This window comes from Monodelphis domestica, chromosome 3, assembly GCF_027887165.1.
Source record: "Monodelphis domestica isolate mMonDom1 chromosome 3, mMonDom1.pri, whole genome shotgun sequence".
In the NCBI taxonomy this organism is placed as follows: domain Eukaryota; kingdom Metazoa; phylum Chordata; class Mammalia; order Didelphimorphia; family Didelphidae; genus Monodelphis; species Monodelphis domestica.
In genome coordinates this window covers 438,054,312-438,078,160 of record NC_077229.1, presented here as the reverse complement: position 1 = coordinate 438,078,160, position 23,849 = coordinate 438,054,312, and the positions used below count along the sequence as shown (strand labels likewise).

General features: G+C 38.3%; 1 protein-coding gene across 1 annotated transcript in view; it reads left to right on the top strand.

Moving 5' to 3' along the window:
• The window catches only part of MTMR12 (myotubularin related protein 12), a 93,950-nt gene that overhangs the window by 653 nt on the left and 69,448 nt on the right, over nucleotides 1-23,849 (top strand). The window lies entirely within an intron of this gene.

Below are 23,849 nucleotides of genomic sequence, written 5' to 3'. Positions count from 1 at the left end.
TTGGGGCCGGGAGAGGTGACTGTGGCCTAGGACCTTCCTGTTGGCTTGCTGAGCTTTGGGCTGGTCCCCTAGGAGGAAGACAGGGTGGCCCATGCTTTCCGCCCCCTGCTAGGGCATGTCTGCTATGCCTCCGTAGTTTCTGCCGACCTTGTACACTTCGGGCACCCATGTTTTTAGTTTCAAGTATGTGGTGGATTACTAACTCCTGTACAGGACAAGCCTCTTGTCATGGCCTTGTCTCGCCTCGTCCCCCTGTCGGTCCCCTTCTCCATCCTCTGCTGTGTGCTTCTCTGTGTCCTGTTTTTGCCCCTTTTGTATCCTCAGCGCTTAGCAATGTACTTGATACCCAATGAGAGCTTAATAAATGCGTGTTTCTCCCCTCTTTCGACCCCCTCCCCCAAATCATTTGTCTCCTAAAACCTCCATTCATTTTTTTCCTGTTTTTCCTTTCTCAAAGTACAAGTTCTTTAGAAAGCCCCATTTCCAGAGAGCATGGACATAATTTAGGGTTTCCTTTACACACTAACTCAACCTCTCAGAGAGACTGGAAGTTAACGTTGGACACTTGAATCCTGTGGAGCTGAGGCTCTCATAGATAATACCAAGCTGGGAAGGATTTGAATCTGACACTGCCCCGGGCCGGACTGTCTATGTACCTGTTGTACTCAGCCTGGGAGTTAAGAAAGACCCCATTTCACATCCTGCCTCAGACACTTCCCCAGCGATGTGACCTTAGGCAAGTCACTTAGGACTCAGTTCCTTCCTCTCTGAAATAGGGATATTAATAGTACTTTCCTCATCAGTTCTTGTATCAAAGGATATAGAGCAGTTTCCAAATCTTAGAATATTATATAAATGCCGAAAATTATTGTCAGCCTTCCACACCACAGTCCCTGGTGAACAGTGGGGGATTGGGGAGTGGTGGAGAGAAGCATCTTTGAATCTCCACAACCTAGCAAAAAGTGTCTTGCAGGTATCAGGCTCTTAATACATGTTCCTCCCATGGTTGAGTGATCTGTCAACTAAGGACCAGCCTCTAGTTAAGTTAGTTTATCACCAGGTTTCTTTCAAGATGATACATTTTCCACCTCTGACTTCTTGCAATCTAAGTTGTTGGTGGGTTTGGGATCTGTGTTTTATCTGGAATGGGAATTACTTCCACCATTGTAACTATAGATTCTTGACATATCAAAACTTCAAAGCCAGATTCAAGCAGTTGCAGTTTTGCATTAGTTTGTGAACTTTCCTGTCCTCTTTTCCTTTCTTGTCACTCACAACTCATTCTGTTACTCCCTTCCATGTAGGTGAACTGGCACTACATGCATTCATTCTATTTGAGGTGATTTGAAGTCACATGAAACCAGCTTGAAAGTTAGAATGGCACTGTGTGATTAGCTAGGTTTGATCTTGCCAAGGGCCTCACTTCTGGCCCCAGGCAAGACCAGAAGTTTTGTGTAATTTTCTTAAGGTACATTGAAAACTCTTTGGTGTTAGGTAGACTGTAGAATACCAGAAGATAGTCTTATTTTTAGATCTTATTTTTAAACTAAATAACAACCACTTCCTCTGTAAACACTTAGAATGGGTCAGCATCCTCCTAAACTTTTTTGAACAAAGGAACTCTGCTAGGGAAACTAACTTATAAGTAAAATAGTTTAGTTTTTTTCTGCTTCTATTTTTGTTAAAGTGCTCTCAAAGGGCAGTTGTTGATCTTTTCATTTGCTTCTCAAGGCGAGTCAAAAATTCAATTGTACAGTCCACTGAGAAATGTAGCAAAGACCAGGAATCCCTGAACTTTCCATGTACATATGCATTCTTTTAAATGAACTGTGTATTAATTACAGCCCACAGGCTAATTTTTTCCCTTTGGGTGAATTTAGGAAATGGGTATAGTTAATTAAAAAATACACCCATGCTAATAACTTTCCCCCCTAATTTGTTTTATTTGGCTTATTATGATTTTAATTTGGCTTCTTTCTTTTTCTTGAACCAACATAATTTAGATTATCATAATGATAAAGTACCTATCAATCTTTCTCCCAAAAGAATATTATCTTCTAATCTAGAAAAATGTGAGTTATGAGAACCTGACCAAAATTATGGCTTCTCTCACACTTTTTTTTTTAAAAGACTGTAAAGGTAATGTATCTCTTGTATTCATCATACTATCAGAAATTCAAATGAGAGGTATTCAGATAAAGCATGTATGTCTCTGAGGATGGCACTAATCTGTCTGCCAACGACCTTAAATTACTTAGTTATATAAGAACTGCTTCAAAATATTTTTCTAAAAAGCTCTTTTACTAGTTGCCTAGTGTTTTTTGCTATCATTATCCCTTCCAAAATTACTTTTTTATTAAAAAAAAATGATTTTTTGTCAGTTGGGAAACTGCAGGGGGGTTTTCTTTACAGATCAGAAGTGCCAAAATAGCTTTGGCATCTTTACATCTAATGATACCTGCTGTTAACAGGGCAAATATTTGAGCCACCAGAAGTGATTTTAGGTTAACTGTAACTTTTCCTTTCACAAAATGCCATACTGAAAGGAATGTTGGAAATAGTCCAATACATTCTAATTTTACAGATGAAGAAACTGAGGTACAGAGAGGCTGTGACTTGTCTATGGTGGTAGGACTAGTAGTGCTATCCTAGGGAATATTTAAAATTAAGGTTTACAAAATATTTTACAGAATTCTTTTTTGAGCCTTGCAACAACACAATTGGGTGGGTGCTGCAGGTGTTAGCCCCATTTTGCAAATGAGGAAAAACTGGCTCAAAAAAGACCAAATGATTTCTCCAGTCATGCAACTAGTAAGTGTCAGAGTTGAATGCAAACCTAGTTTTCTCCTTATTCCATGACCAATGCTGCTACACTGAGTTGTACAACTAGTTTTTTAATAGCCTCATGTTAATAAAAACAGAAGCTCCAAACTGACCAAAATGCTTGAATATACTTTTCATATTGCATTTTTTTTCTTTTGCCCTGACGCTATTGGCATTGGACTTAGATGGAATAGAATTTGGTTTTGTCTGTTAACAGGATTTAGCTGTTTTGTATGTAAGTGACTAGTTGTTTAAAATGCTTAGAGTGGGGAAAAAACCAGTCAGTAGTCCAAGAATCTTCTCATTCCAGGTCAATGGATATAAAAGTTTTAAAATTCTGAACTGTGATTCAGTCATTTTTAGAAACAAATTCCCTCTCAGTGTAAAATCAGTTGTGCAGAAAAGTGGGAAACAGATGGTATGTGTTGGCAGATTGGTGCCTGGGTGGCCACCTGAAAACAGTCCTAGAGCTTAGAGCATGAATAGTGAGAGTGGGATTTGTATTCCATTCTTGAGGGCTTTTTTTCTCTGCACCATAACAGAAAATATCACTGGGGAAAGGAATATTGAAAGGGAGCCTTTAGAAACTAGGAAGTTAATGCTTATTTTAGTTGAATGCTAAAGTCATTTGGACTTGTGTGTAACCAAAAGGATGAAGGTAACAGATTCATGCTCCAAGCAAACAAACAAACAATATATATATATATATATATATATATACACATATACATATATATAATTATTATTATTACATACCTTGTTTAAGGTCCTGGCATTATATCCAAATAATAGCTGTTATACTGAAACTACTTGTAGATGATTGTTAGGGGCTTAAATTATTGTGCAGGTGGTTGATAAACGTCCTGAAACAGTTTGTACAACCCTTACTTATTATCAGGAGAGGTGGGATAGTGAGAGAAATAAAATTCCTTGTACTGAAGAATAAATAGAACAGAGCCCTTGCTCTTAAGGAGTTTATGATACCTTTTAAAAAGAATATAAAACTTTTTAAATAAGAATAAAGTACATGCCCACAATGGTGAAATCATGGGGCAGAAGAAGAATAGTAGAGTAGAACAATATCAACATTTTCTCAGGACTCTTTTTAAAAATTGTTCATTATTTTAAAGCATCATTGTCACTGCTCAGTAATTTTCTGATTTGTAATCAGAAAGTCATTCTCTTCCAGGTACTAGTTGTGACCCTGGCTTTATAAATTACTTTATCTGAGTAAAAGTTTTTTCTCTTTCAGCTCTTAACTTTATCCAATATTTTGAATATACTAATCCCACAAAGACATTTCTTTCAGTTTGTAGTCTTACTTCTGGGAACAAAACTTTTACCTAATCATACTACTTCATACTTAATGTAAGTTACACATCCTTAATATGAATTGCTTATTGAAAATGGAAGCTTAAAATAAGTATAAGCCAATAGAATGCTATGAGAATTTCTTTTTTAAAATAATATATCCTGTCTTAGTAACAACTTTAAGACAGAGGGATAAGGACTAAGCAAAAGGAGTTAAGAGACTTTCCTACAGCTAGGAAGTATCTGAGGCCAGATTTAAATCTAGATTGTCCTGGCCCCAGGCCTGGCTGTTATTCTGCTGTGCCACCTAACTGCCTCTTGAGACTAATTTTTTGATATGTTGTCTCTAGAAGATAGACTATGTCAGGCATGGGTGCCCCAGGCATGGAAGGAGGAGATGGGATGTGGGGTGTGAGGGATGGCAAGTATGAACTGAAAAAGCATTGATTATAAATACTTAGTATGCAGAGACACTGTGCTGAATTAAGGGATCCAAATAGAAAAGTCCTTGATATCAAGGAACTCACATTCTGATGGGGGTAAAAGGGAGCAGCTGCAAGTGAAAGGGAAAGGTCCCATTGTCCTTAGGGGGTAATGATAAAGTAGACAAGGTTGTGTCTTCTTTAAAGTAATTTCTACTGATAAAATTATGTATTTGACATATATGTCACATGTGACACTATTTGCATAATGTCTGCTGATTAAATTATATATTACTGAGGTTGAGCACTTTGATGGTAATAACATTCTTTTCCCCATCTTCAGTAGCTGTGGAAGCTGAGGAGGAGGAGCTGTAGCACCTGCAAGAGGAATTGCCCTGTCTCTTCTCCACATCCTCAGGGGTTGATTCCTAGGACAGTGGTTGATGGGGCTGAGTTGGAAGCAAGACTGGTGGTTTAGAGAGTGCTCCAGCTCTCTGGGGCTTTCACAGTTTGTCAGGAGTTGGTGGTGGAGGTGGCAAGGAATGTGACTTCTTTTGCAGTAATTGCTTCCCTTGGTGACAGATGAAGAATCTAGGTCAAAAGCAGTCTCAAGAGGCTACTGTTATCATAGTGGATGCTTGAAGTTAAGGATTACAAAACATTGCTAATGTCGAGGTTCATTCTAGAATATTAACGTCAGGGTCTGAGGTGGTAGATAGCGTCGATAGTATGAATTGTTCAGCACATTCTGCCCTCTTTCTTTCTCTGCCTTGTTGATTAAGTTGGGCTGGCTTGTTGGTGAGTTGACCGGTTTGACTGGAGCCCAGAATAAATGAGGAAGAATAATATGTAATCAACTTGGAAAGGAAGGGTGAAGCCAAATTATGATGGGATTTAAGTGCTAGAGAAAATAGAATATTTTTTCCTCAAAGGGCAATGGGAAGCTCCTGTAGCTTTTTGAGCTGCAGAGAAACATGTTAATTTGTATTTTAGGAATATCAAATTGGCACCTCTGGAGAGAGTAGCTTGTAGAGGGGAGACACTAGAGGCAAAGAGACCATTTGGGAGGCTTTTGTAGTCATGCAGGTAAAATATAATGAGAACCTGGATGTGATTTGAGTAGAGAAAAAGGGATACTTTCAGGAGTTTATGATAAAGTAAACTTGACAAGACTTGGCAACTGGTAGGATATTAGGGGTGGTGAAAGAATGAAGAATTAACTCCTAGGTTGCAAACCAGAGTGCCTGGGAGAATGTTGATGCTCTCCACAAAAATAAAGTAATTGGAAGAGGAAGGTGGATTCAGAGGGGAAAATAGCAAGTTCTGTTTTGGACATGTATTTGAGATGACTATTGGACGTCTGCAGGAGATATGCAGCAGACATATAGAAATGCTAGATAGGAGCTCACGGGACAGATGACAACTAGATATGTATTTTGGGGAGTCACTATGTAGAGACCGTTAAATTAATGGGAACTGACAGGGTCACCAAAAGAGAAAGAAAGTAGACCCAGGACAGAGCTCTGGGATATACTCATACCAGGAAGTGAAACATGGATGATGCTCCAGCAAAGGAGTTTGAGGATTGACCCAATAAGTGGGAAAAGAACCATGGCAAAGCAATGTCCTGCAAACAAGGTACAGGTGAGTTTCCAGAAGGAGTGAATGGGACAGTGTTGCCAGATGTGGCAGAGTTAAGAAATGTGAGCACTGAGAAAAGGTCACTGGATATAGCAATAAAGAAATTATTGGTGTCTTTAGAGACTAGTAAGACTAGAAGTCAAATTGCAATAGATTTAAAGCTTTTTAAAACATGTTTTACCAAAAAAAATAAATGGGCCACGCTGGACATGCTATATCCCCTTCCATATATGTTATTTACCATTTTTGGGTGGTATATGCTTTGCCATCAGTTTTCTGTGACTCTTGATTTTTTTTTTAAGTCTTTTAATGGTGTTTTTTCTTTGGATTTCTGTAGCCATTATGTTAATTACTTTCCGGGCTTCACCTATTTCACTCTGCATCAGTTCATACATGTCATTCCAAGTTTCTCCAAATTCTTCATATTTGTCATTTTTTTGAAGCACAGTAATATTCCATCACATTCATATGACAGTTTCATCAGCCATACCATCAATCAGTGGGCAATCACTTTTTCCCAATTCTTTATTCTATTAATTACTTTTCCTTTCAGTTATTAATTGTAAATGTTTTGGTATATGTGGGACCTTTATTTGTAGCTTTGTCCCATGTGAAATACATACCTTGTGGTGGTATCATTGATCAAAAGACATAAAGAATTTAATGACTTTAAAAAAATATGACTTTCCCACTGTAGGAATTCAGATTCTCCAGACTCAATTTGCCAGTTACTTGGAAGTTATGAGCTATAGTTTATATAATGCAAATTAATGATTAATAACATTAAATGACTATGCCCTGAAGCTTGGTAAGAAGGAACTACTATTAAGTGGTAACTAGGGAGATCTGTTTTAATAAAAATCTATTATGCCCTGTGCTTGAGGAGTTAAAATGAAATTTAAAATAAAATATGTTGTTTGGGCTAGGAACCTAACCAGTTGTAATCTCTGGCCTTTTACCATACTGGGATAAGAGCAAGTAATGATGACAAATATGATCTTGGATTTAGAGTGAAAAGGACCTTTTGTCATAACTAGGGCAACTAGTATAGTTTAAGGCCTTGAATCAACAGGGATTGGGTGAAGGAATTGGGTATATTTTTTTGTCTGAAAAATTGAGGACTGGTAGAGGGAGTAAAAAAGAGGAAGTATTCGAAGAGACATGATAGCTATCTTGTTGTCATGCAGAGGATACATTTTACTTATTAAGTTTAGTCCCAAAGAACAGATTGGAGATCAATGGATGTATATAGCCTTGGGCATGCACTACTCAGTCAGCAGTGACACTGGATAGACATTCCTGTCTAGGCCACGGTGGGCACTTTGTCATACATTATTGGTAAAGACTTTTGTGTACAGCTCTCTTCCCAGAGACTTGAAGCTATATGATACAATGAAAAGAGCTCTGGGTCTGAAGTCAGAGGTTCAAAAGAAGAGAGTTGTACTAGATGACTTTTGAGGTTTCTTCCAGCTCTAGATCTGGGATCCTATGTGAGGATAGAACTAGTTAATCTTTCAGAGTGTAGGGAAGGAGACATAAACCCTTAGGAGAGGAGAGCCTTAGGAAAGGTCTGCTGGAGATGGTGGGATTTGCCCTAATCTGAAAAGTCAGAGAAACTTTTAAAAAGGCTGATGTAAGCGGGAAGTGTTCCAGGCATTGGGGCCAGCCAGTGCAGGAGTCTGAGAGAACAACAAAAAGGCTGGATCTTTGAGTTATGGAGAGAGCTGAAGTCTATGAAGATTGAAATGGTAGGAGGGGGCTGGGTTGTGTGAGAGAGAAAAATCCAGAGATGTGAGAGAGACTTTTGAAAAGGAAAAGCCTGGAGACTGCAAAGATTCCATCAGCTGGGGAGGGGGGGAATAGGGCAGAGGGGAAGGGGCTAAGAAGGTTTGGAACCTTTAGAAAGGGAACAACTCAGAAGGAGTCGATCTTCTCTCTCTTGACTTGAGACTTCCTGAGGAGAGGATCAATATCTGACTAGATCCTGATCCAAGAAATCTTTCCTTCCCTGAACCTGATCACAATCCTCCCAAACCAACGAGTGGACAGAGAATTGGAGAGAAAAGGAGTCCACAAGAAGACTTATCACAATCTCCCTTTCGTCTTGACTTGAGACACCTGCTGTGTGGGGCTAAAAGCTAGGGTTCATCACTCTGAACCCCTCAAGGGCGCAGGCCACCAAATCTGGGTTACCTAACTTTGGGGGGAAGAGTTTAGCTAGCTAGGGATCCTCTTTTCCCTCTTCCCTCCTGATCCCAATCTACCAGCATTTCAACCTTATCCTTCAACCCTGTTTAGGATAAACTTGTTACCAAACTCTAACTGACTCAAGACTGAGTGAAGGGTAGTAGCTGAGGGGGGAGAGCAGTGATCTCTTCTCTCTCTAGAATAAGAAGCTTGCTATTAAGAAAGAGACAAACAGTGGAGAGTGAACAGGCAGGCTTAGTGAGGGGCCATAACTAGAGAGTACTGAAAGGGGGAAAGAACAGTCTCACCCTCCTTCTACCTCTTGGTCCAAAACCAGTAATAATTCCTCTCTTTGTTCTTGCCCTGAGGGAGGGAAGACTCCATTCTCTCCCTCTCCTATCTCCCCACACAAAAAAACCCTTTATTACAGTTGTGAGGAGCTTTAAATACCAAGCAGAAGCTTTTATGTTTTATTTATATTTATAAGTTTATCCAGAAATTGGGTGACAATCAGCCATCATTTTAGAGAACATTACTTTGGCTGCTAAAAGGAGGATGGTTTCCCATATTAGAACATAATCTGATTGAGGGGAGGGACTGTATTTGATTTTGTGCTTGAATCCCTAATGCTCAGCACATATTAAGTACTTAATAAATGCTTTTTCTATTTGTTCATTCAAAAAAAAAAATAAAAGGAGGATGGTTTGGAGTAGGAGAGCTTTGAGGCAGGGAGACTGGTTGGTAGCCCAAATAATAGATAATGAGAGCCTGTACTCAAGTATGTGGAGAGAAGAGGACTTGTATAAGAGATGTAAGATTTTCTGATAAATAAAATATGGAGGGTGGGGATAGGAATGAGGATTTGAGGATGATACCAAGATTATAAATAAGCCTGGTTGACTAGGAAAATGGTGGTACCCTTTGGTAATAGAAAAATTGAGAAAGGGAAAGAGTTTTGTGGAAAAGATAACTAATTATGTTTTGAATATGTTGAGTTGAGGTGTCTAGAGGACATTTGGGTAGCTAGGTGGCCTAGTGGATAGAGCACTGGAATCCGGAAGACTCATCTTCCTGAGTTCAAATTTGGCCTCAGAAACTTACTATGTGACCCAGGGCTAGTCACTTAATTAACCCTGTTAGCCTCAGTTTCCTCATCTATGAAAAGAGCTTAAGAAGGAAATGGCAAACCACTCCAGTGTCTTTGCCAAGAAAACCTCAAATGAGATCACAACCTCAATAACTAGGGAACATTCATTTTAAGATCCCAAAAGGCAGCCAGTAAACTGGGACTGAAGCTTGGAAGAGTCTAGTACTGGATATGTAGTTCTGTGAATCATTTGCTTGAGGGTCACTGTTAAATCCATAGGAACTGATGAGATTGCTAAACAAGTAGAGGGACAACAGAAGAGATCCTAGAACAGATCCTCGTGACACCTCCCAAAGTTAGTGGTAACACTTTAGATGAAGGCCACTGAGAAGGAACAGAGAGTTAGGGGTTAGTTTTTTCAAATATATATAAAAGCTGTTGTGAGAGAAGAAAGATAAGCCTCTGTATCTCCCTTATTTCCAGAGACATCATATCAAAATTAATTTAAAGGTATTGTTCAATTCAGAGTAACTGTCCTGTAGATTTTAGTGGCACATAATAGGAAAGCTACTATAATAAAGAAGTCAATGAACTGTTTTGACATTTAAAGGAGAGTTCTTATACCCCCAAATGGGAACCATTGCGCTAGTGTTTTTGTTTTTAATTTGATAAAGAAAAAACATATTCTTTAGTAGCAAGTTCCTGGCTTCTGCTAGAACCAGGCTGCCTGTGGGCATTAGTAAATGAATGAGAGGCTGACATGACTCTACTGGAACCATTTGGATTTTGAGTTCTTTGAAACTTTGTCGTTCGAAAGAGAATTCCCTTCCGGCCTGGATGGGTGGGTGGGACTATTTTAAACCTTAGCTTTGAGAAAACCCTTGGCTGATTGAAATGGGGAGGGGGGGAGTATTTTGTTCAGAAACAAAATGGGTCCATGCTGTGAATATTATATGTACATTTAAGAATGTAAAAGCAATATATCCCCAGCATAGTCATTAGTATTTCCTCCTCAATTCTAGCCTTGCTTTAGGTACTATTCTAAGTTTAAAAAAAAAATGTTTTAAGAATATTGATAGTTATCAGTAATGTTTGCCATTAAAGTCAGAGAAGAAAGTGTCTTCAAAAGATCACTTTCTTATTTGTGGCTTTTGCTTGATGTTCTCCCTTGAGCTTCTGCTTTTTTCTCTGACTCTTTCTGCATGTGATTCCTGGGGCACCTCCCTAGGTTAAGTCTAGTACTACATAAGTTTTTCCTGTGTAGTAGACAGCAGCAGAAGATAGCTTGAATCCAGGCCAGAGACTGAATACAGCTCTTGTAAATACTTCCTAAAGCCTGATAAAATAGATTGCTGTTGAAAAAGTGTTCTAAGTTCCAGGCTTTTCTTATGTTCTCTTTCTCCTTATTTAGCTCCTGTGTTCTGGTAAAAATTCAGCCAGCATCAGCTTGCAAATTCTACATTTTCTTTTACATACTAAAATGGATAATGCTTTTGGAAGTTTGAGATGCTAAGAAACCTAGTCTCAGATAGCATTTTGGAGGTGAGAGAATTATTACAGCATACTAGCTTCTTTTAATACTGACTGCCCATCAACAGCTTAGCCTTTTGGAGAGATTCTGTGCCAACTTATTTTTGATGTCAACAAGTTCAGATAATGTGAATAATGAAATGCTATAGACTTTATATTTGAGTATCTCATTTTATGTTGGATTTGATAATTTGTAGGGTCCTTTCCAGATCTCAAATAAGATAATATTTGTAAAGCACTTAGAACAGTGCTGCATATGGTATGTCCTATATTGTAATTTTTTCCTTCTCTTCCCTCTAAATTTGTAGTCCTATGATCATGGAACCTTAGTTTTCAGAGCCCTAAATAAAAGTAATACAGTACTAGGGAGATTTTACTTTTACAGATTATCTAGTCTAACCTCAAACTGAAGAGGAATCTCCTCTACCATATGCTCTGTTTGAGCACATCTAATGAGGGGACAACCAATTACTTTCCAAGGCTGTCTATTATACTTTGGGATAGTTTGAATTGTTAGGAAATATTTCTTTACATTGAACTAAAAGATACCTATCTATAACTTCTGTATTTTGCTTTTAGCTTTGTGACAAAGGAAGGACATCCTTTAAGAACTTAAAGAGAGGTTTATCATGGATGTCTACCTACCTGTTCCACACCCTGCCCCATGTCTTCTCTTAAGACTGGCATGCCTGGTTCCCTTAGCTAGCCCTGGTATGGCTTGATCTTTAACCCCTTCGTTGTCTTGGCCATCTTGGTCATTCATTAACTTCTGTACATTTCCTAGTTTATCACTGACCTTAAAATGTGTCACCTTCCACTAAAAACACTCTAGATGTGGGGGCATGGTACAGTGGGACATCACCTTCTTGGTTCATTGAATGCTGAACTTTTCAAAACACAACCTGAAGATTTTTAGCTTTCTTGGCTGACAGACCACAATTTTGAGTCATTGATCTACTAAACCCAAGACCCTTTAGATAAAACCTTTTGCCTCACCATAGTTCCTCTATCCTGTATTAGCCTGTGGATTGTTTTGAACCCAGGAAAAGTTCTTTACATTGGTACCTATTAAATTTCTCCTTATGATATTCTCTATATTTATAATTCTCATAAGTCTGTCAGGGTCTTTTTGGATCCTGACCCTGTCATCCAGCACATTAGCTCTATCCCTTTCAACTTTTTGTACTCTAAAACCTGATTAGCTTAAGATCTATGCTTTTGTTTGTGGCACTGATAAAATTTATTTTTAGAATTTAAGGGTTGAACAATACGGGGCCCACCAAAAGAGCACATCATTTACAGGCCTCTCTCTAAAGAGGCATTAAACACACACACACACACACACACACACACACACACACACACACACACACACACACACCATCCCCACCCCAGCCCAGCCCCCTTACCTTTTGTCTTAGTATCAGTTCCAAGACAGAGGAACTGCAAAGTCTAGGCAATCAGTTGAGTGACTGGCCCAGAGTCACACAACTGGGAAGTGTCTTAAGGCCATATTTGAACCCAGGTCATTCCTGCTCCAGGCCTAGTATTCTATCCAATATGCTACCTAGTTATCCCTCTAAACATTCATTTGACTCATTATTAATGTCTATTCTTTGGACCCACTTGTCTTACCAGTTCTGAAGACACCTGACTTATAAACTGCCATTTTCCATCTTATTCTTAAGGCATTCATGAGAAACTTTGTGAAATGCTTTGCAGGAATACAGATATACAGGATGTCCCATAAGTCTTAGTACAATTTGAAATTAATAACTTGAGAACTATAAATTCTGTAAATTTACCCCCCAAAAACATTGAAGGTTAAATTATTTAAATTTCTTTTATACTTATTTAGTTTTATGAATTTTGAATAATAAATTGCTCATTTTAATTTGAAAAAGACCAAGCACCTTGTCATTATGCACTGGATATGTGACAGTTTCTGGATGACACTGATATTCTTTCAAACCAGTGATCAGTAAAGGAGGTCCTCTTGGTCATTTCAGTCACCTCATCTGTCTTCAGTAGACATTTTTTTTTTTGTGGAGTCACTTCAACTCTTGTATACGCATGATCTTTGGGTGTTCTTAAGACTAGAATTACAAAAACAGTCCTTTCAGTCACTGAGCAGCAGATGAAAGTTTTTACAAAATTTGAAAGTTGACAAGGTGATATATAGCACAAGATGATGGTTGTGTTGAATTTTAATAAGAAATATCAATATTTAAAATTTTTAATTAAGCCTGCCAGACTTTTTTGTAAGTTAGTAGCATTTATATTTCTGAAGTTATTATAGCTTAACTCACACTTTTGAGATGCTATTATGTCTACATGAGTATTCTGATATGCAAGTCTAGTAGCTCTGAGATTGTGGCTGGGCCTGTGACTTTGTTGGCATTTATTTAATTGACTTCACACTAAACTGTATCAGTTGTCCTCCCTGTTTATGAATATGGTTCAGTTCCAATAAACATTTCTGAAAGCTTCTTTAGCTAGAAGTTTACAGTTTTGTGTACCAATATGTACACCAGTTAGTTAGTAGTAGTCTCTCGGTGACCGAGAATGACTATTGTCTTTGTGCATTATCATCTATTGATGTATCCTCATGTGGCTTTGAAGTCCAAAGGCTGAGGCGCAGAGTTTGTGGCACATGGGACATGGGACGCCAGTTGTTACGGGAGGTGCGGTTGTGGTCTGGTGTCGGCGTTAACGCGCAGCGGCAAGACGTCGACATCACTCATCTTCAGAGGTGGTGACGGCATGATTAATGTGGGTTCGCCAGCTGCTTCTGTCAGAGGCAGCGAGTTCTAGTTGCTTTGGTGTAATGCCAGCCCACTTCAAGTTTGACTTTAGCTGATCCTTAAATCTTTTCTTTGGTCGACCTTGTTTCCTGAGTCCAGCTGACAGTTCACCATAGAATACCTGTCTTGGTATTCGCTGTGGGTCCATGCGGATGACGTGTCCAGACTATCATAGCTGGGTTTTGAGGACCAGGACTTCGATGCTGGTGGAGTTGGCTCTGTCGAGGACTTCCTGGTTGGTGATTCGGTCCTGCCATCGGAACCTCATGATTGACCAGAGGGAGCGTTGGTGGAATTGCTCCAGCTGTTTCATGTGCTTCCGGTACAGTGTCCATGTCTCACAACCGTACAGGAGCGAGCTGAGGACCACTGCGTTATACACTTTGAGCTTCGTCACAGTGCTTATACCTCTGTGTTGGAAGACTTTGCAGCACAGCCGCCCAAGTGCCTGGCTGGCCTTTTGGATCCTGGCATTAATCTCGTGGTCTAGGGACCTGTCGTTGGCGATGGTGCTGCCCAGGTACTTGAAAGTGTTGACGTTAGAAAGTTGCGTGCCATCTATTGTAATGCATGGCTGGTTCGTTGGCCTCCCCAGTGCAGGTTGGAACAGCACCTCTGTTTTGCTGAGGCTGATAGTCAGGCCAAACAGTTTTGTTGCGGTGGAGAACCTGTCCACAATGGTTTGAAGATGATTTTCTTGGTGGGCCATGAGAGCACAGTCATCTGCAAAGAGAGCTTCCAGGATGAGTCTCTCTGTTGTCTTTGTTTTTTGCAGTCAGGCGGCGAAGGTTGAATAGTGAGCCATCTAGCCGGTATTTGATGTAGACGCCCAGGTCTAGATCCATCACAGCATGTCGTAATACTTGGGTGAAGAATAGGTTGAATAGTACCAGAGCGAGGACACAACCTTGTTTCATGCCATTGGAGATGTTGAAGCGATCAGAAGTCTCTCCACCAGATAGGACTTCCCCTGTCATGTCGACGTGAAAGAGCTGGATCAGTTTGACAAATTTTGCTGGGCAACCGAGCTTGCTGAGGATCACCCACAATGCGTCCCTGTTCACTGTGTCGAACGCCTTTGTCAGGTCTATGAAGACAATGTAGAGTCTTAGGTTCTGCTCAAGGCATTTTTCCTGTATTTGCCTCACCATGAAGACCATGTCGATGGTGCTGCGATCTGGTCGGAAGCCACATTGTGATTCAGGCAGGTTCTGCTCTGAAACAGATGACAGGAGTCTGTTGAGTATAACACAGGCGAGGATCTTTCCAGCAGTGGAGAGTAGTGAGATGCCTCTGTAGTTGTCACAGGCTGCTCGTGAGCCTTTGTTCTTGTATAGGGAACCAGGATGTAAAGATCACCAGAGCCATGAGAGGAGCTGAATGCTGGACAGACCACTGATTGGTTAGAGCGACTCTTCAAATGTGCATTGCGCCTCGCCATCCAAAACGCACCCAGACAGTTTGCGCATTTTACAGTGTGAGTTGTCTTAGAGATCCATCTTATTTGCAAACATTTCAGTCCTGCCTGGATGACAAGCTGTCTGCCAAGGGACCACTCACTGGAAGCTCAACCAAGAAATGGAACCAGTTCAGAGATGCAGTGAAGGAAACATCAAAGGCAGTCCTAGGCCCCAAACAACGCAACCACCAATGGTTCAATGAGAACAATGCTGCTATTGAAGACCTATTGAGCAAAAAGAACAAAGCTTTTATGGAGTGGCAAAATAACCCAAACTCTGCTCCTAAAAAGGACAGATTCAAGTCTCTCCAAGCCACGGCACAGTGGAAGATGCAATACCGATGGTGGGGAAAAAAAAGGCAGAAGAAATCCAGCGCTTTGCTGATACGAAAAACTACAAACAATTTTTCAGTGCCCTCAAGACTGTCTATGGGCCATTAAAACCCACCACCACTCCCTTGCTATCCTCTGATGGTGACACTCTCATAAAAGATAAAAAAGGCATCAGCAACAGGTGGAAAGAAGACTTCAGTCAGTTTCTCAACCGACCCTCTTCAGTCGACCAAAGCACCTTTGACCAGATCCCCCAAAACCGCACCATTGAACAACTTGACGTCCCTCCTTCAATAGAGGAAGTCCAAAAAGCCATTAAACAAATGAGTGCAGGCAAGGCACCCAGTAAAGACAGGATCCCAACCGAGGAGTACAAGGCCTTAAATGGAAAGACGCTCCAGGCATTCCACATAGTGCTGACCAGCATATGGGAAGAGGAAGACATACCCCCAGAACTCAGAGATGTACACCAGTACTCATTGATAAAAAGTAGAACTCAAGTGTATGAGTGGTATTGAACGATCAAGATACTTTTCTGCTTTAGGATTCCTTGTGACTTCTTAATATACTGTAAACTCCTTGAGGGCAGAGACTGTTTTATTTCATCTTTATACCTTCCTTATCATAGTGCCTCATTTAATAGATTAATTAAATTGAATTAAATTGAAGGTCAGTCATCTCTACCTTACTTTCTATAAAGTTTTTCCAAATTTCCCAGATTGTAGCTGAGAAATAACTCCCATTAAGCCTGATCAGTGGAACATAATTTTGAAGTTATTTTTTTAAATAGGGAGAGTGAATTTGTCCTCAAGCTATTGCCAGATTCTCATCCAGTCCTCTTGTTATCATTAAGTGCATTTTTATAATTAACTAGTTAGGATTGTAGCCTACCGCAGACATGAAAGTAACTAACTGGTACAAGGAATAAATCTGAAACCTTGGCCTCCTTTGCTCCAACCATCTGAGCCTTTGAACAATGAGAAAAACAAGGAAGAATTTAACAGTCCAAATGAAGTTTTTGTTTTGTTTTGTTTTTTTACTAACAGTCGCAAACCAACATTTTTAAAAAACTCAAACAGAATCAAAATCTAACCATTGTAGGTATACATAGTCTGTGAAATAGTTATTTGGCAGGGAAAGGATTGCCTTTGAAAGAAATCTTTGAGATGTTGGAAAGTATCTAGAAGGAAGGAAACTGCAATGGTTTTCATAATCAATCCCTAGTCATATGTCCATTTGGATGGAAGGAGTGAAGAGGAAAAGGAATATTTAGGAGGCTTTTTATATCTGTGTAAAACAATAAGTAAGCAGAATGGTTCAGTTCAGCAAACATTTATCATTTTAAGCTCTAAGAGGAGCAAATGTGGGAAGCTTGGGAGTTATTCAGAATCTAGGGAGTTATTCATGTTTCTTCAACTTGTTCATAACTATTTGGTTTTCAGTTATATAATCTTAGCATATTGGGGCTTTTCCCAGGTGAGTTATAAATAAAAAGGGATGCTATGTTTTTGTCACTTTCATTTCCTTTTTCTCTATTCTATTATACACATTGAAATGTGTTGATCATATTTAGAATTCCAAACCAGTGAATTAACACTAGGTTGAAATTTTTTTTAATTAATAGCTGACTTCTGACATTTTGGTAACATTTCATTCTTTGGGCTTATTTTTCTCTTCACCACACCCATTTTTAAATTATCTTTTTTATCTAAGTCAATTTTTTTTTATATCCAGTTGCTTGATTACATCAGTTCAGTGATTCATTGAGATTTGGGAAAAGCTTTTAAAAATAAAATAAGTTCTTGGAAGAAGTTGGTTTTTTTTTAATATAGGTTTAGTTGTAAAGTGTTCCAACTTGATTTTCACAACAGTGCTTATCCTGAAATTTTATTTATATTGCTTCAATTTAAATGTGACTTTAATCTTACAGAAGAGGGGTCTATAATATTTCAGACACAACATGCCAAATATTCATTTATTCTTCTCATAGTGGAAAAAGGAGAGCCTGGGTAAGGAAAAGAAGGCAGCAAATCTTGTATATTTCCATTTTGATTAAGGTCAACTGCCTGGCCACACATGTAAAGAACCAACTTAAGCAAAAATGTAAGTTTGCCAACCCCTTTTCTACTCCATGCTTCTAGGACTAATAAGGATTTTTGTTTTAAAAACCTAAAAATTCCTTTGCTTATCTTAAGGTTTTTTGTCTCAAAATGTCATAGTTTCTTTCATGAGGCTAAGAACTTGAGTGTATTTAATCTTATCTCCAAATAGAAAAATTGTTACTCTCCTTTAATCTTTCAAGTAAAATTTGTGAAGTACTGCTGGACTAGTGAGAGAATTTATTTCTGTCTCTCCTGGCACACTGTCTTCCCTTCTCCCTTCCCCTTTAATTATTAATTTTACTTATTATTTTTTTTTACTAATATGCTCTTCCTGTATGTTCCAATCTGTTATGAAAACCACTTTTCTCTTTGGACCAGTACACAGTGTTATGGACATTAGTACTTAAAGAAGTCTAGGGCCCAGTTAACTGTGGATCAGTCACTTGGCAACAGGAAGCACTTATGTCTTTATCTCACAGAGGATCCTGGGTTGAAACAACATTATTTGGCAGTTCTGTATTCCAAAAATAGGATCTCTTTGCTCTCTTGTACCTACCCCTAGTTTTTTCTTGCCTTCTCTTGCCTTGTGCCTTCTCATTGACTTTCTCTATATATTTACCCTTGTTGTTGGAGAAACTTTTTTTTGTTGTTGGCTTATCTGGCCATTTAACTTTTGAATCCTCATTCTGTGGAAAAGATGGCATACTCTTAAAAAGAGAAACAAGAGAAATGTGGTACTTGTGAACATGTTTAGGCTTCTCTTACTATACTCAAGTACAAACACATAAACATAGCCAATTACAATTGTATAGAGTATAGAGTATAAGGGCTAAGTATTCAATATGTAAAAAGGGAATTAGGGTATATCAACAGTGAAATCACTCTCTTTACACATTCTTTACATATCATTTCTTTTAAGAGCATCTGTGAATTTTCTGATTAGTTCTTACCAGGGTGAATTAGCTTCTTCAGCTCTAAGAGATATCCAGTGTAGTAGTTTTTGCTTATCCAAAAGCATCTCCATTAGTAGTATATACCACTTCTCTTCTGTTCCTCTACCACCAGTAGGGAATTTAGACAGAGCAGAGGGGTATAGGTATCAATACCTTGTATGACTGTCACCTTAAATGCAACACTTTCAAAATTGAATTTGTGTTCCTTTCTTGTTAATATGGTCTGTGTGAGAATTTCATCGCAGTTGAATTAAGAATTGTCTCAGAATAGGAACGAGTTTTTGTAGTGCTCTGGAGCAGCTGTTTCTCTGCCCTCCGCTTCTCTTAGGTCAGCAGAAGAGAGACTAAGTTTGAAATTGCTTTACAAGAAGTTTAGATTGTGCATTAGTGTAAGTAAGGACTTTTTGGCTTTGATGATGTAGATAGTATGGTGACTTTCTAATTGTTATATGGTGATTTTGAAAGAAAAGGTAGTAGGAGTCAATCTAACTGGTTCCTAGTTGCTGGTTTTAAGACTGCAATCCTTAGAGGTCTGAGAAAATGACTGGAAGAGAGTACTAATTTATGTAATGAGAGAGTAGAGAAATCAAGAGGAATGTAAAGACCAGGAACTTGGAATATGGTTTTGTCTGATTTGCTTACCTTTAGAAAACTGGAACGTGTCTTTTGACCAGACATCTGATTACTGGTTATCTCAGTCCTTTGTGTCTGTTTCCCAGGTGTCTGCTTCTGTTCTCTTAATTTGTTATAAGAGTACTCTATCCTTTACATTGCCAAGATGGTGTGTAGAGGAGAGACCGAAAAAACTAGTCTTGATCTTAGAGTCTAGAAATTTGGAAAGTACATCTAATCTAATAGTTTGTCAACAAAGGGTGTTATAGAATTGACAGCAGTTAGTTCTTTCATTCCTGTTATTACCCAATTCTAGTTACCTACGAATTAGAATTAGTGGAGGGCTTCTATTAAACCCTTAATCTTTTTTGTTTCATTGATGAGACTCTACTTAAAAGTTAAAAATTAAGCTTTAAAAAATCAAGACAGCAAACCATTTAAATGTAAATAAGATACCATTTCCTTATTATATCTTTTACTTTTTCCAAAAAGGCTAATTTTGTTATGTATGTAAAATTTTTAGTGTGTTGACTCCTAATACTGATTCTATACCATAGAGTTTTCCATACAAGAACATTATTTTTAAATTTCTGCAACTACTTTTAAATAAGATTATGAGTCTTTAAATTCCTGAAAGTTTTTACTAAGACCCTCTGCTTTCTGCTCTTTTTCCCTTGTTAGTCATCTTGAGGCTGTAACACTTACTTGAAATATCCTATCCTCTCAAGGCTCTATTGTTTAGTCTGGTGAAGGAGATGATGTGTAATACTTAGTCCTTTTTAAAAATCTTTCTACCTCCCTCCTTGGTTGGCTTTATTTTTTTCCCATGGCTTCAGTATTACTTGTGTAAAGGATTCTCAGATTTATATAGAATTCTCAATACTGATCTTTACCTCTTATAGCTCTCCACCTATATGCCCCTGCCACAGCCTCAAATTCAATGTATCCAAAATTGAACTTATCTCTTTTATTTTCTCCCCCCTCAGAAAAAAAACAACAACAACAAAAAAAAACACCAAAAAACCCTTGGTCCTCTCAACTTCTTTATTTCTGGTAGTTGTTTGTTTGTTTGTTTTTGTAAAAAATGTTTTATTTCATTAATTATATGCAATAACAATTTTCCACATACATTTTTGAAGTTATATGATCCAAACTGCCTCCCTCCCTCCCTTCCCCCTTCCCAGAGATAGTAAGCAATTTGATCTGCATATATTATCATTCAAAATATATTTCCATATTGTTTATTTTTGTGAGAGAATAATCATATAAAACCAAACTCCCAAGTAAAAACCCAGATAAACTAAAGTGGAAAATAGTATGAATTCGATCTGCATTCAGTTCTTTCTCTGGAGGTAGATAACATTCTTTGTCATAAGTCCTTCAGAATTGTCCTGGATCTTTGTTTTCCTGAGAGTAGCTGTTTTTCACAGTTGATTATGCCACTATATTGCTGTTACTGTGTACAATGTTCTGCTTCTGCTTATTTTACTCTGCGTCATTTCATGCAGGTCTTTAAAATTCTTTTCAGAAATCTTCTTGTTCATCATTTCTTACAGCACAATAGTATTCCATCACTGTCCCACAATTTGTCTAGCTATTCCCTAATTGAAGGGCATCCCCTTTGTTCTGGTGGTTCTAGTAGTCCAGTTATTCAGGCTAAAAGTTTGTCTTTTTAAAATATTCCCCCTCATTGCTTCTCTTTTGTTATTTAATCAGTTGCCATCTTTTGTCTCTGAAATATCTCTTGGAGCACCATCTTTTTTGAATTCACTAACTCCATTCAAGCCCTTATCACCTCTTTTTTAAAAGTCTGTTACTGGGGGGCCACTGAGTGGCCCAATGGATTGAGAGCCAGGACTAGAGACAGGAGGTCCTTGGTTCAAATTTGGCCTTAGACCTAGCTGTGTGACCCTGGGCAAGTCACTTAATCCTCATTGCCTAGCCCTTACCACTCTTCTGTCTTGGAACCAATATCTAGTATTGCTTCCAAGATGGAAGGTAAGGGCTTAGGATTAAAAAAAAATTAATTCTATTTTTAAAATTATTAATAACTTTAAAAAATTAATCTGTTTCTTCTACTACTTACTCTCCATCCCACTGAGCAAATTTTAGAAAATACCTCGAGTATTAGCACCTCAAGTATTTTTTGGACGAGCACCACTTAAATTATATTGTTGTGTAGTCATTTGGTTTAAGTTATCATTTTCCCAATATCTATTCCTGTAGTTATCATTCCTAAAGTTATACTTTTCATTATCATTATTATAGTTATTTCTATAATTATCACTTCTGTAGTTGTTATTAAACTGCAGATTCCTTCTGAGTGCCTTGAGTAACGTTCTACACTCTACCATTCTGTGGCCCTTCTCACAGAATTGGCAGGTAATGGTTCGATAATTAGATTCCTGGAGAGGAGCAAGTGCCATTGGTTGAGTATCATGCCCACTGTTCAGTTTAGTAATCATATCTTTTAAATATCTCAATTCTTTCTTCATTTCCTCCAGGAGATTATTATTTTCTTCCTCCTTTTCTTTGTTTCCCTTTGAAACATATAGAGCTGTTTTCTGTAACTCTTCAAGGTCCATCTCCGGCCATCTTGAGCAATGTGATCTAAAATAATCTCTAATCACTTTGCAAGAGTTATTGACAAAGTGCCTTTTAACTTGTCTTATGCAGTTTTCTTTAGATAGGTCAAAATCCAGGAATCTACCCCCAAACTCAGTTATTCTGTCCATGAATCTGGAGGGTGTCTCTTCCTCATTTTGTTTTCTTTCAAATTCTGTCCACTTATCTATACTGTTTGCACACTCTCTCATTGCTGTTAAGATGGCCTCTCTACAGTGGTATAGTTGTAGATAATCTTCAGAGTCAGGATCCTGAGATGGCCAGTGTGCTTCATTGTGCCCCCAGGTTTTGTTGACATGAGCAAGTATTTTATTTTTCTCATATTCAGTTTAAAAAGCCTGTAGCAAGTTCTCATTGTCTTTGTAAAACGGATTATATTGAAAAAAATATATGTCATCTTTTTTGTTACCAGAAAGGGATCTTGTTCATATGTGGGAATATTTCGTGTAAATTCATTTATTTCTTGGGGAGTAAATGGTATATTGTGCCTTAAAGTCACCATATCCCTATTCTGTCCTATTTCAGGTACTTCTCTTAGAGGAAACAGGCCTCAAATTGAATTTGGTACCTGTTGGTCAGTTTGAATAAGACAAGTTTCTTTAGATGGATGCGATTTCCTTGGGGCTGGAATTGGTTTTTGGGTAGGAGAAGGAACAGGAAAAACTGGGACTTCAGGAGAAGGATCTTGGGGATTAAGTTCAGCCAAAATTTGTAAACCATGAGAGAACAAGTCTGTTAGCTGAGCTATAGGAAAGGTATTTTCCATCTCCATTTCGGGAAAGGGAATTTCCTCATTCAGAGGTTCAGAAACATGTCTGTCAGGTTCAGACCTGTTTTGGGTGGCCTGGATGTTTGCTAATTGATCCTGTAAGAAGCATTTTAAATTTTCCAATTGGGCTTGCATGTTCTCCTGTATTTTAGCCTCAATTTTTTCTATGTTTTCCTGTGTTTTATCTTCATATTTTTGCATAATTTCTTGCATTTTAGCTTCAGATAATTTTTTTATGTTAGTATCTCTTAACACAGTACTGAGGAGTACAAAAATGACATTACCTGATAACATAAAAAATTGGAGGTATCCTGAATTCCTCAATGTTCCTAATTCTTCAACCACCATATAAATGTTGAAGAATGTAGTATTCATTTTTATATATAGTTTTTGTAATTATTTTCCTAGCTGGCTTCACAAAACACATGGGGAGCAGGACAAGACCAAAATTTTCTCCAGGTCTCCCTCACTCCTAATTAAGAGTAATCCAGGCTGTATTGTTAGTGAAGGTTGCCTAAAGTTGTTTGTTCCCTGAGGGAAAGGAAAACAGCTTCCCCAGTCCTGCTGCTTTTTGGTTTAAAAAACAAAACAAAACAGCTGTGTTCAATTCAAATTAAGGAGAAACAAGAGAAATAAAAATGTTTTATACTCACCTGCTCTCTCAGCTGTGTTTCAAACTGTTTAAAAGGCTGACTTGAGTAAGTAATAAAGATAGAAAGAAAAGAGATTTCACAGAAATTTGGGGGTCCTGGTCACAACCTTCCTGGATTAGCCAGACTATCAAGATAATTTTAGGGTTGTGACTTAAAATCTACATTTAATTGGTCGCCAGGGAAAATCCAAAATAAAATACCCAAGTCAGTCTGGAAATTTATGGTAATTTAATTAATATATAGGGAAAGAATTTAAGGAGGAGGGAAGAGGAATTGGGATTCCTCCTGCCTAGCCTGTGCCAGGGGGAGTTTAAAATTCCTGTCTCTAGGTCTATGAAGAAGATTAGAGACTTCTAGGGGCATAAAGTTGGAAAAGTAAAGGAGGAAACTCACCACCGAACTGGACAAATAGCTTGTAGCCACGCTAAGATGCTGGAAGGCTCAGCACACTGCTCTCAGCTAACTCTCCACTGCCAATAAGGTGCCAGAGAGAGCCAAAAATCCCAAATATATAGACCTTTTACCCTTGTGTCTCTTT